Genomic DNA, 13938 nt, shown 5'->3' with positions numbered 1-13938 from the left:
CTGGGAGAGATGGTAAATATGGGTGTGTTGATTGGTTTGTTTTGGTTTGTGCCATTATGATAGCTAATTTTTGTACTTTTTTTTTTCCATCATGGTTCGAGACATGAGTTTCTAATTTATCAGGTCAAGGAGGAAGGTTGTGCTTGTTGCTTTGCTTTATAGTATCTTAATAAATGTAGCCATGGAAGAAGGTTGTGCTTGGTGCTGTGTTTTATAGCATCTTGATAAATGTACTTGTGTATGTATATGGTGCTCAAAATATTCTTGCAACATTTTCCACAATGTCCAGGTATCAATGAAGACCGAAGTCGCATGGGTTTGCAACATGCTTCGGGGAGATGATGCGTTTGAGTTGCAGGTGAGACTTTTGAAGCAAGTGGATTTTCCTTCAAATGGGCAGTAGTTGGTTCGTTTGTCGAATGGGCAGCAGTACAAAGAGGAATTGTTTTCCTTTCCATCGAAGTGGGTTCCTAGGGTTTTTTTTTGCGCTATGGTGCGATGTGGTTCAGATTGTTAATATGTGCTTAGCTAACATGTCAGGTTCTTATTGGCTTCCGATAAAGCCATTACATAGGATATGCCATTCCAAAGATGAACTATTTATATTACCATTTCCTTTAGCATTATTGACCATGGAACTAAGCTGTTTTGCACATAAAAGGAATAGGTAACGAGATCGAGGATATCCTTGCCTAAGACCCCTTATAGGGATGATTTTATCACCTGGCAGTCCATTCACTAAATTTGAATATTGCACTGAGGACACACACTGCATGATTTAATCTATCCACTTCTCTCCAAAGTCAATCTTTTTCATTACTATTTTTAGATACTCTCACTCTATTTGGTCATGAGCCTTACACATGTTCAACTACAAGGCCATACTTCCTTATTGGCCTTTTTGTCTAACTTTCATCGTATGTAAGGCTTCATGAGCTAAGATGACATTGTTTGTAATGAGTCTTTCTAGAATGAAAGCAATCTGATTATGGGAAATAACTTTTGGCAATTCTTTTTTCAACCTGCTAGCAAGAATTTTTGCAATAATTTTGTACAAAACATTGTACAAATTTATGGGTCAATAATCTCGAAAACACATTGGACTTTTAAGGTTTGGAATTAAGGCAATATAAGTTGAATTAATAGCATTGTCTAATTGCCCACCATTCAAGAAGTTAAGAAGTGTTCTACTGACCTCATATCCTACTAGATCCTAATGTGACTGATAAAAACAGGCCCCAAATCTATCTAGTGAAGACCTTCTCGTTCAATGCTTCCTCTACCTCCAATCTGGTGAAGAACTTCTGCAAGCTCTCATTCATCTCATTTGTTACACGCCTTTCTAAATGAAGTAAATACCATTCTATTGCCTCTAGTGTAGGTAGGGTTGTAAATGAACTAGTTCGTACGATTGCTCGCCCGATATTCACTTTGCTAAACTTGAACCGAGCTCGACTCATAAAAAAAAAACTAGATCGTGAAAGCAGAAACCCGCTCAATTAGTAAATGACACATACTCAATTAAACTCGACTCAACTCGGCTAAAGCTTGTTAGGACTTGCTCGTTCATGCCCGACTCCACTTGTTAGCTCGACTCGATTAGAGCTCGTCCATAAATCATTGAATATATATAATTTATTTCTATATATTAGTATTCTTACACACACACACACACACACACACACACACACACACATATATATATATGTACTTCTATACATATTAAATTTAATAACACAAGCATAATTACCTTTATAATTAATTATGTAGTATGTAACCCAATTACTTATGCCTAGTCATTCATACATATATATTGAATATAGTTCATAATTATATGTTAGTATATATTTTAGAATATGCAATAGTTAGTATATATGACTTGGTAGTTTCATTATATACTATAATGTATAACCATATAAGAAATGTATTCATAAAGATGTTATAATTTTATAGTTCAATATAGTTTATATATTAATTGTAAAAATTTCATTAGATTTAATATTTTCTTTTGTAATTTGGTATTTTTAATTATTTAATTTGTTGAATAAGATGTCAAACAATTAAATCCTTACTCATGACAAAGTGTATTAAAGCCTGCTGCCAAGAATCAAGAATCAAGACTCAAGTAATTATATTACTTCGAGGTGAAGGGCTGCAGGGTCATTTTATCTTTTTTGAAGTCTATAGTATAAATGTGAGGCTCTGTAATTTTTGTGAGGTATGAGATAGAGAGGAAAAATACAGGAGTGCAAGAGAAAGAAAAGACTCGACAGATAGTCCTTGTGAGAAGGAATTTGTGAGGTTGTGAACTTGTATAAAACTGTATTGTTCATCTTGATCAATAAGAGAAAAAGCTCCAAGCTGTTCTTGCCGTGGATGTAGATCATTAGGATCGAACCACGTAATTCTTCTGTGTTCTTGTGTACTTTACATTCTGTTTTATCTTGTTTATTTTTTGTGGAATTCTTGGCAAACTTGAAGAAAGAAATTTTGCTATGGTAGCAAGACAAAGGTGACAGAATTACAACAAGTGGTATGAAGAGCCCAGGTTTAATGGGGACAACCAAGTTTGATGTTGAGAAATTCACTGGAAATAATGATTTTGGTCTGTGGAGGATTAAGATGAAAGCATTACTGGTTCAACAAGGTCTTCAAGATGCACTTCTTGGTGAAAAAAAATATGAGTTCCTTACCATAAAAAGAAAAAATACAAGTCTTGCAGAAGGCTCAAAATACAATCATTTTTTCCCTTGGTGACAAAGTCTTGAGGGAAGTTGCCAAAGAAGACACTGCAGCAGGAGTTTGGCTAAAATTAGAAAGCCTGTACATGACCAAGTCTTTGGCAAATCGACTCCATAAGAAGACCAAGCTCGACACTTTCAAGATGAGTCCAAGTAATTCTATGGAAGAACATCTTGATGAATTTAATAAGATCATCATGGATCTTGCAAACATTGACATAAAAATTGATGATGAGGACCAAGCTATTCTGTTGTTAAGCTCGTTAGATTCTTCTTATGCAAATCTTAAAGATACTATGATGTATGGTAGAGAGAGTCTGTCATTAGAAGAAGTATAATCTGTTTTGCACTCAAGAGAGCTGCAAAACAAGACTGAGGTCAAAACAGAATCTGGAGAAGGTTGGAATATAAGGAGTAGGTCCAAAAAAATAAGTCACAAGGGAAAGAATAGTAAAACAAGATCAAAATCTACAGGAAAGCAATTAAAATGCTTTATTTGTCACAAGGATGGACATTTTAAAAGGGATTGTCCCGAGAGGAAACAACATATGGGGAACAAACCTAAGGAGGAGGGCAAGGCAGCTGTTGTTCTAGAGGGTTATGACAGTGCAGAAGTTTTAAATGTCTCAGAGGTGGATTCTGGAAAAGAATGGATCCTAGACTCAGAGTGCTCATTTCATATGTGCTCCTCGAGGTCCTGGTTTGAGACTTTTACAGCTTTGGATGGGGCTCATGTGATTCTAGGAAACAACAAATCTTGTAAAATTCTGGGAATATGATCAATGAGATTAAAATTGCATGATGGTATGGAGAGAGTAATTAAAGAGGTGAGATACATACTTGACTTAAAGAGGAACTTAATCTCTTTGGGAATGCAGGATCAATCTGGCTGCACCTTTAAATCAGAATCTGGTACTCTAAAGGTTTCAAGGGGGCTCTTGTAATGATGAAGGGAGTGATAAATAATAGACTCTACACCCTAATTGGCAAGACTGTAATTGGTGAGGCATCTCCAATTCTGCACAAGATGGGAAACAAGGCTCTCACATGGTATAGAAGACTGGGACATGTCAGTCAACAAGGACTTCAAGAATTTGAGAAACAAGGTTTATTGGGGGAAGGAAAGCTTGGGGAATTAGCCTTCTGTGAGAAGTGTGTGTTTGGGAAGTCTGCAAGAGCAAGCTTCAGAAAAGCAACACATCAAACTACGCAGATTTTGGACTACATTCACTCGGATCTATGGGGGCCAGAAAAGGTAAACTCACATGGAGGATCTAGGTATTTTCTGTCCATTATTGATGACTACTCAAAGAAGGTATAGATATATATTTTGAAAAATAAAAGTGACACATTTGCTAAGTTCAAAGAATGGAAAATACTAGTTGAAAATCAGACTAACAGAAAAATAAAAAGGTTGAGAACTGATAATGGTTTGGAATTTCTGTCAAATGATTTTAATAATTTCTGTAAAATTGAGGGGGTGGCTAGGCATAGAACAGTGAGGGAAACACCTCAAAAAATGGTTTGGCTGAAAGGATGAATAGAACCATTTTGGAAAGGGTGAGGTGCATGCTATCAATATCAGGGTTACCAAAAAGTTTTTGGGCTGAGGCTGTTGTTATAGCAGTGTACCTCATAAATAGATGTCCCTCCTCAACCTTAAATTTTAAAATCCCACAAAAAATATGGTCTGGAACACCATTTGGGTATGACCACCTTAGAACTTTTGGATGTATTGCATATGCACACTCCAAAACAGATAAGCTGGAACCAAGTGCACTTAAGTGTATTTTTGTGGGATATCCAGAGGGTGTGAAAGGGTATAAGTTGTGGATAAATGAACCTGGTAGACAGAGATGTATAATTAGTATAGATGTAATATTTAATGAGAAGCAAATGGCGGGAAATAAAGAAAATTCAGAAGGACTAGAACAATTACCTACTGCTATTAATATGCACCTTGTGGTGGAGCAATCAATGAATTCACCTTGTAACCATGAAACTCTAGTTAGAAAAACTGAGGATTCGAGTTCGGAGGTTAGACTTCAAGGTGGAGAGAACACTTATCAATTAGCTCGATATAGGGAAAGAAGGGTCATAAGACCCCTACAAAGGTATGGGCAGGCTGAGTTGACATCTTTTGCTCTTAATTTTGCTGAGGAAATAATTGAAATGGAACCTAAATCCTTCAAGGAAGCTATGGCTAGTAAAGAGGCAGAATAGTGGATGATTGCAATGCAATAGGAAATAGAGTCTCTAAATAAAAATAAAACATGGGAAATGGTTCCAAAACTAGAAATTCAGAGACTAATAGGGTCCAAGTGGATCTTTAAAAGAAAAGAGGGCATTCGAGGGGTTGAACTACCTAGGTACAAAACTAGGTTAGTTGCTAAGAGGTTTACACAAAAGGAAGGAGTGGATTATAATGAAATATTCTCCCCTGTGGTTAAACATAGCTCCATAAGACTTTTACTCTCTTATGTAGCTTACCAAGACATGCATTTGGAACAATTGGATGTCAAGACAACATTCTTGCATGGTCAACTTGAAGAAGTTCTATACATGCAACCACCCGAAGGCTTCTCTACTGAAACCACAAGGAATCAAGTGTGTTTATTAAAGAAATCACTGTATGGACTTAAACAGTCCCCAAGACATTAGTATAAAAGATTTGACAACCACATGATTCACAATGGTTTCAGTAGGAGCAATTATGATAGTTGTGTATACTACAAGCAAGTCAATGAAAATCCAATATACCTATTGTTCTATGTGGATGACATGCTTGCGTAAGGACAAAATTCAAATTGACCAAGTCAAGTGCATGCATAAGTCAGAATTTGAAATGAAGGAATTAGGTCCAGCTAAGAGAATTCTGGGAATGGAGATAATAAGAGAAAGGAATAAAAAGCTTCTCTACTTATCTCAAAAATTATATATTTCAAAAGTTCCAAACAAATTTGGTATGGACCAAGTAAAACCAGTAAGCACTCCTATTGGGCAGCATTCTAAATTGTCAGTCACTCAAGCACCAAAAACTTATGAGGAAAAAGAATTTATGAATAAAATTCCTTATGCTAGCATGGTTGGGAGTATCATGTATGCCATGGTCTGCTCTATGCTAGATTTAACCGATGCTGTCAGCATCATAAGCAGATTTATGAGCAATCCAGGAAAACCACACTGGCATGCTCTTAAGTGTGTATTCCAATACTTATCTGGTACTAAGTGCTTAGGACTAAAATTTGGTGAAAATGTGCAAATAGGATCAGATCTACAAGGCTTTGTTGACTCGGATTATGCTGGAAATATAGACACAAGGAAATCACTAACTGGTTGGTTTTGTGTTTACCTTTTTTGGAGGAGCTGTAGTTGGAAGGCAAACCTACAATCAGTGGTAGCTTTATCAACAACTGAGGCTGAATATGTGGCAATGACTGAGGCAATAAAGGAGGCTATATGGCTAAAAGGGATCTCTCATGAACTAAGCATGTACAAAGGTAGTGTCACAGTTCATTGTGATAATTAGAGCACCATATATCTTGCCAAAAATAATGTATACCATGAGAGATCCAAGCATATAGATATCAGGCTTCATTTCGTAAGGGACATTATATCTGCTGGGGAGATTGAGGTTGAAAAAATTCCTATTGAAGACAACCCCTCTGATATGATGGCAAAAACCTTACCTACAATCAAGTTTAGACACTGTCTTAACTTGATTAACATGGGAAATTGCTAGTACCCACTAAGGGGAACCTGCAGGAATAACTAGGAGGATGAAGACAGCTTGCAAGGACTAAGTGCTTGCCAAGGTGGAGATTGCTGAATAAGATGTCAAACAATTAGATCCTTACTCATGACAAAGTGTATTAAAGCCTGCTGCCAAGAATCAAGAATCAAGACTCAGGTAATTATATTACTTCGAGGTGAAGGGCTGTAGGGTCATTTTATCTTTTTTGTAGTCTATAGTATAAATGTGAGGCTCTATAATTTTTGTGAGGTATGAGATAGAGAGGAAAAATACAAGAGTGCAAGAGAAAGAAAAGACTCGACAGATAGTCTTTGTGAGAAGGAATCTGTGAGGTTGTGAACTTGTATAAAACTGTATTGTTCATCTTGATCAATAAGAGATAAAGCTCCTAGCTATTCCTGCCATGGATGTAGATCATTAGGATCGAACCACGTAATTCTTCTGTGTTCTTATGTACTTTATATTTTGTTTATTTCTTATGGAATTCTTGGCAAACTTGGAGAAAGAAATTCTGCTCTGGTAGAGAGACAGAGGCGACAGAATTGCAACACAATTCATTCAAAAACTATATATATAAGAGTACAAACAAAACTCGAGTAATAACTCGACTCGACTCGACTCGAGCTCGTGTTTGATCAGCTCAAATTCGGCTCGGCTCGGCTTGGCGAGCTCTCAACTCGAGCTTGAACTCGAACTCGAGTTATTTGAGTCTAGCTCGACTCGATAACCCAAAAGCTTAACTTGGATCGTATCGATTACAATCCTAAGCGTAGGTTTGATTGTCTGGTACATCCATCTATGGTGTTCCTGGAAAGCATTTTGTATTTCCACCTAATCTGTTCTAAGATTAGACTGAGAATCCCTCACTTGCAGAATCTGATTTTTCTTCTTTCTTGAGTGGCACATGCACGGAAATATTTTGTGTTTCTATCTACATGTTGGTACCAGTTTCTTTTAGCCCTTAGTCTCCATTTAATATATTTTTGTTCTAGTAAACTTCCAACTTCACTTTGCAGTCTCTTAATTAGTTCAACATCTCGTACTCCTTCAATCTCTTGCAAACTTTTGATAACTTCTGACTTCTCTCTTATAACATTTTCACTTACTTGAAGTCTTCTCTTACTCCAACTAGATATAGTCTTACTACACTTATTAATAGTAGATTGAACTTTTTCCATGGAAAATATTGATGAGAAATGGGAGCTCCATTCCTTATAAACAATATTTCCACACTCATCATCTTTTATCCAGCTAGCTTCAAACCTAAACAATCTCCTTCTTTTATTTTGCCTTAGAACCTCATTACTCATTGACATTATTGTTGATTTGTGAAATGATCTAGCTGCCATACATACAACTTTTAACATTTGTGTACAATTCTTTCCAGGCCACTGGTCTATCCAATCTTTTCTAGAGCATACCTAAAAGCCTCCAACTGACTTGGTCTATCTTCCCACCCCCCCCTCTCTCTCTCTCTCTCTCTCACTAAAAATTCAGGATATATTATTGGGAATTTTAATGAAATTTTAATTTGGTATGAGAAATAGAACATTTTGTCATTAAAATCATACTATAGTATTTAATGCGGTAGCGCCGACATATTGTTTCTCTCTTTAAATTTTAAAAGATGGTTAAGAAAAAAATTATAAAAAAAAATCCTAATTTAGTACACGAGTGTCTTGTCAAAATTTCATTTTATTTATCCGATTTGAGTTGAAATTATTCATCAACATCTTGAGTCGTTATGGACCTTTTAAAAACCCAATAAGAAAAACAAAGCCCAAGCCCAAACTGAAAGTAGGCTCAGCTATGCTGCCTAAAGGTAGGAAACACATTGTACGTAATCCTCGGAGTTTGCATTGGCCAGCCCCCAGCCCCCACTCCAGTCCCCCAGCGTCAAGACTCAAGACTCAAAACCCTAAACCCCAACGCAAACACTCCAAGACTCTTCTCTGCTCCCTGAGTAGTAGCCTCCCCGCTCTCTCGGGACCATTCCTCTTTGCGAACCAATAACAATGCACCGCTTTGCCAGTGGCCTTGCCTCCAAAGCCAGGTTTTCAGCCTCTCTGTCTCTCTCTGTCTATAGAATCCATTGGCTGACAAATTTCGTATTCTATGGTTCTTTTCTCGTCTGGGTCGATCTTAGTATATCTATTTGACTTGTTTTTCGTTTTGTAGGTTGGCTAATAACATTAACCATAGGGTGAGCTTTTTTTGTTTTTTGTCATTTTCTTCTTATCGATCGCATTTAGAATTTTCTTGGACCGCTTGATTGTGTTTTTATGTGAATTTTTTGAAGTGAAACTGAATGTGATTTGCTTATTTATTTGGGGGGGGGGGGGCGATGTAGATTGGTAGTGGGTTGAGTTGGAGCCGAAACTATGCTGCGAAAGACATTAAATTCGGGGTCGAAGCTCGTGCTTTGATGCTTAGGGTGTAGAAGAGCTCGCTGATGCAGTTAAAGTGACTATGGGGCCGAAAGTGAGTTCTTTATCTTTCTTGTTCCGCTAAATTTATTTTTGCTAAGTTTTTGTTTTTTGTTTTGGTTATGATCGTTATATTTTATCTGGAAGTGTAATCTGTGATGTGTTACGATATTATAGTGTTTGAACGGTTGTCTTATTTGGTGCTTGATGTTTCATAGGGTCGCAATGTTGTTCTGGAACAAAGTTTTGGGCCCCTAAAGTAACAAAAGATGGTGTTACTGTAGCAAAGAGTGTGGAATTCCAAGACAGAGTCATGAATATTGGTGCTAGTCTTGTAAAACAAGTTGCAAACGCTACAAATGATGTTGCGGGCGATGGTGAGGTTTTCATACATTAAATACTTAAATTTATTTTATCAGCTAACGAGGCCATAAATGGGCATCATTTTGAGTAATTTTATCTGGTACTGTTATGTTTTCTTTATTTGAAAAAACATGGCATGGTTTGGAAGAGGAAATTAGTCCATATGCACTTAAATAGAATGGTGGAAACTTTTGGAGGTTTGACATGGTTACTAATATGAAGCTTCTTCTGCATCCTTACAGGCACCACTTGTGCGACAGTACTCACTCGTGCAATATTTACTGAAGGATGCAAGTCAGTGGCTGCTGGAATGAATGCCATGGACTTAAGACGTGGAATCTCAATGGCAGTTGATGCTGTTGTGACAGACTTGAAAAGCAGAGCCCGGATGATTAAGACATCTGAAGAAATAGCACAGGTTTGCTTCACTGAGTTCTATTTTGTCTCAAAATGAGGGGCTTAGTAAAGTAAGTTGATATGCATTGCAAAACGGTTAATGTTGGCAAATTAATAATGAAACAAATATGTCTACTGATGTGACATTTTTTTCGTATAAAGGTTGGGACTATATCAGCTAATGGGGAAAAAGAGATAGGGCGGCTAATAGCCAGTGCTATGGAGAGAGTTGGCAAAGAGGGTGTTATTACTATTTCTGTAAGTTTCTGATTGGATTCTTCATCTGAACATCTTATATTGCTTTAAGTTCTTAACCCCTAGGGGTTGGCTCAAGTGGTAAAGGCCTTGGGCTTGGGGATATGCTCCCCCTAAGTCTAAGGTTCAAATCCCCTTGGGTGCAAACAATCTCTAGGAGCCATCGGATTTTCCCTTTGAATTACTCGAGGTGCACTTGCGGGAAACTTCTTGCCGAGGGCTTGTGCACCCCCGGGATTAGTTGGGACACTATTCCTGAACACCCGGTGCCAATAAAAAAAAAATGTTGCTTTAAATTCTTATATTGTTGAGGATCTTAAGTGGCTGAAAAGCTTGACATCTGTATCTGTTACTTATTATATCCTTTCTCCCCTCTTAAATTGTGTATGTTGTTCTCTGTTTCCAAGTAGGCCATTTCTTTGTGGTTTTGAAGTTGGCATGGGGCAGTTTGTATCTTTTGCTTTTTCATATGAAGTTAGTACTGTACTCTGTCATTATGTGAGTCAATTCAAACTTTAAAAAGAAAAACTGAATCGTAAAATTATGAAACATTTTTTTCTTTAAATTGGATCAGCACTTCCAATTTTTTAAGTACGGCATTCAAGCATTAGGCATTTTAACTTTTTCTTATGTATGTTCTGCAATTCACCTTGTTCTTGCCATTGATTTCTATTTTTGTTTCAACTTTATTTTTGCAGGATGGGAAGACCCTTTTTAATGAACTGGAGGTTGTTGAGGGAATGAAGCTGGATAGAGGTTATATTTCACCTTATTTCATCACCAATCAGAAGAACCAGAAATGTGTAAGCATTAGCCATTCATTGATCAGTAGCTATTTCTTATTATGTTATATACTTGATCTCTGTTTGATGGCCCCTCAGATTGATCACTGACTTTGTAAATCGTCTTTGGGTATTGGATATTGTTTTTTGCAAGCTGCTTTATCCCAAGTGGTAACGAGGTTACTTTTTTATTTTGGCAGGAGCTAGAAGATCCGCTCATATTGATCCATGAAAAGAAAATCTCAAATATAAATGCTATAGTTAAAGTACTGGAGATGGCCTTGAAGGTTAGTGGTTTATTGAGGAGATAATGAAAGTCAGAGTCTATGCTTGGTTGACTGACATGTGGTTTTTCAGACACAAAGACCTTTATTAATTGTTGCTGAAGATGTGGAAAGTGAAGCACTGGCTACCCTTATTTTGAACAAGCTTCGTGCTGGAATCAAGGTGTCCTCTATTTTTTCATATACAAAATTTTTTGTCCTGGAACTGTACATTTAAATGTTGTCAAGTAGCAGATTAAGTTAGTTTATTGATGGCTCATGGATTTTTGAAGGTTTGTGCCATTAAAGCCCCTGGGTTTGGAGAAAACAGGAAGTCTGGTCTGCAGGACCTTGCCATTCTCACAGGAGGCGAGGTAGGTTCAATTGGCAATTTGGTTTTCCATTTATAATTCATACGAATTTGTGATTGCATGAAATACTAGCATTTTTTTATACTTTTTTTTTCTTTGCATTGAATTATAGGTAATAACTGAAGAGCTTGGTCTCAACCTTGAAAAGGTGGGACCGGAAGTGTTTGGTTCATGCAAAAAGGTATATATACAATTCTGCATGCATGGTTTTACATTTTTTTTTTTCTGTTTTGAAATATAAATATATGTTCGCATGGTGCTTGCTATATGATCAGCTCATGTGCGCTCCCATTGTAGGTTACAGTGTCAAAGGATGATACTATCATTCTTGATGGGGCTGGGGACAAGAAAGGCATTGAAGAAAGAAGTGAACAGGTTTATGTAGCTCCCTTTTTTGATATGTTATGGGACTCCTTTTTGTAATACTATATTTTTCCTTTTTTATATTTTTTTGGTGGAAAGAAAAAGGGAGGGGGGCTGCATTTGTTTTTTTCAGATAACTTGATTTTTGGCCTATGATTTTTGACAGCTGAGATCTTCGATTCAACTGAGCACTTCTGATTATGACAAGGAAAAGTTAGAGGAACGCCTTGCAAAGCTTTCTGGTGGTGTTGCTGTTTTAAAGGTCAGCTTCCCGTTTGGAGATGCATATTGTGGTTTTTGTTCTAGTTACACAAAATTATATAGCAGTTTTTGTTCTTTCCTTCCAGTTGTACTAAATGGTATTTTAACTTCTGGGACATTTTGCAAGCTTTTCGATATTGCCTTTTGCAGTATATTGAGACACAGCCTCTTGAAACATTGTACTAATAAGATTGGTTTTTTGTAGATTGGAGGAGCTAGCGAAGCAGAAGTTAGTGAGAAGAAGGATAGAGTAACTGATGCTCTAAATGCCACCAAGGCTGCTGTAGAGGAAGGGATTGTACCTGGTAAGCTAGTTTTCCCAGAATGCATTTGGAGTGGGACCAGAGGAAGGTAAATTGAAGACTTTTTTTTTTTTTTTTTGCAGGTGGTGGTGTTGCACTTCTATATGCTTCAAAAGAGCTGGACAAGTTGGAAACTGCAAACTTTGACCAAAAGATTGGCGTGCAGATTATTAAGAATGCTCTCAAGGTATCAAACTTTTGTCTTTTATGTAATAATTACCTTCTTTTTGGGGTCAGGCTATGACACAAAAACTTGAAAGCTTTTCTCAGACCTCGGGGGCATGTGCTGCAAGCTTTACAAGACTTCATCTTTAGTGTTTTTCTACATAGAAATTGTGATAAGTGATGTTGCAATAAGCTTTTCTCAGACGTCTGTGTTTTTTGGGAAGAAATTAAGTGATGTTGGGCCATAGTTGTCAATGGCTAGAATAATTTATGGATTCACACTGCAGTCAGATACCAATAAAACAGGAATCTTATATTGAAACCTGAGTTTAGGTTCTTGCTTTTGGTAATCATAGGAATACTAGAGGAGATATATGATCAGAGGACCGTTCCTCATGTTTTCTTTTCAGAATGACTCGTACAGTTGTATTTTAGTCCCTAGGATTTGCATGGAAGCTTGTGATACTGCTTTGAATGGTGATTTTAATATTTAAGCCTGCACTTTGGCTGTAGATGCCTGCCTACACAATTGCTTCTAATGCTGGAGTTGAGGGGCAGTTGTCGTTGGTAAGCTGTTGGAGCAAAATGATCCTGACCAGGGATATGATGCAGCTGCAGGTTTGTCTTCTTTCCCAACAAACAAACAAACAAAAGCAATTAGGTTGTTTGAGTCATAGTTCTTGTGTGTGCTGATTTGCATGATTTTTTCCCTAATATTAATCCCTGCGATGTATATGAACATTTATGCGTTCTTGGCTTGTACCAGATAAATACGTGAACATGATAGAGGCAGGAATTATTGATCCACTGAAAGTCATCAGAACAGCCTTGGTTGATGCTGCTAGGTAATGAACGATTGGTAGATTCTCATTAGGTAATTTTTGTTTGATTCTCTTCAATAACTTACCAAGATTCTTCAATTACATGTGAATAGTGTATCATCGTTATTGACAACAACGGAGGCAGTTGTCACTGAGCTTCCCAAGGATGAGAAGGAAGTCCCAGCTGCGGGAGGTGGCGGTATGGGAGGTGGCATGGGCGGCTTCGGTTATTGAAACTTTCAGCATCTTGGTGCAGATGCTATGACATGAAATTTATGACACAAAGCATAATCTATTTCCCCTTGTCCGACTCCCACCTGCTCTGCATGGAGGGATCATGATTTTTGATGCAGTTAGTGGCAAAGACGGTCTTTTTCTTTTCCATTCTTTGGTTTCGATATTTTAAATGTAGCAATAATAGATTGACAACTAAATGCCAATTCATCAAGTCGATTTTAAATTTTCCTCAATCACTTTGAATACCGTTGGACGTTTCGGTTATGAACTAAAATAAAATATTTCGGTATGGGTATCATTTCGGATACTGTTTTAAGATAATCTATATATAATAAATTAATTATATATGTATAAATTATATTTTAAAATTATATCAATGCAAGTTTTAAAAAGTTAAAACATATATTTATAAAATTTAATAATACTTATAAGTTCTTA

At 36.9% G+C, this 13938-nt stretch overlaps 1 pseudogene; it reads left to right on the top strand.

Annotated features, from left to right (window-relative positions):
• The first annotated feature begins 8340 nt into the window (after positions 1-8340).
• Positions 8341-13733, top strand: LOC121248587 (annotated as a pseudogene).
• The last annotated feature ends 205 nt before the right edge of the window (positions 13734-13938 follow it).

The sequence above is a fragment of the Juglans microcarpa x Juglans regia genome, chromosome 2D (assembly GCF_004785595.1).
Source record: "Juglans microcarpa x Juglans regia isolate MS1-56 chromosome 2D, Jm3101_v1.0, whole genome shotgun sequence".
NCBI classification, from domain to species: domain Eukaryota; kingdom Viridiplantae; phylum Streptophyta; class Magnoliopsida; order Fagales; family Juglandaceae; genus Juglans; species Juglans microcarpa x Juglans regia.
The sequence above is the reverse complement of the archived record's forward strand: the minus strand, read 5'-3'. Positions and strand labels throughout refer to the sequence as shown.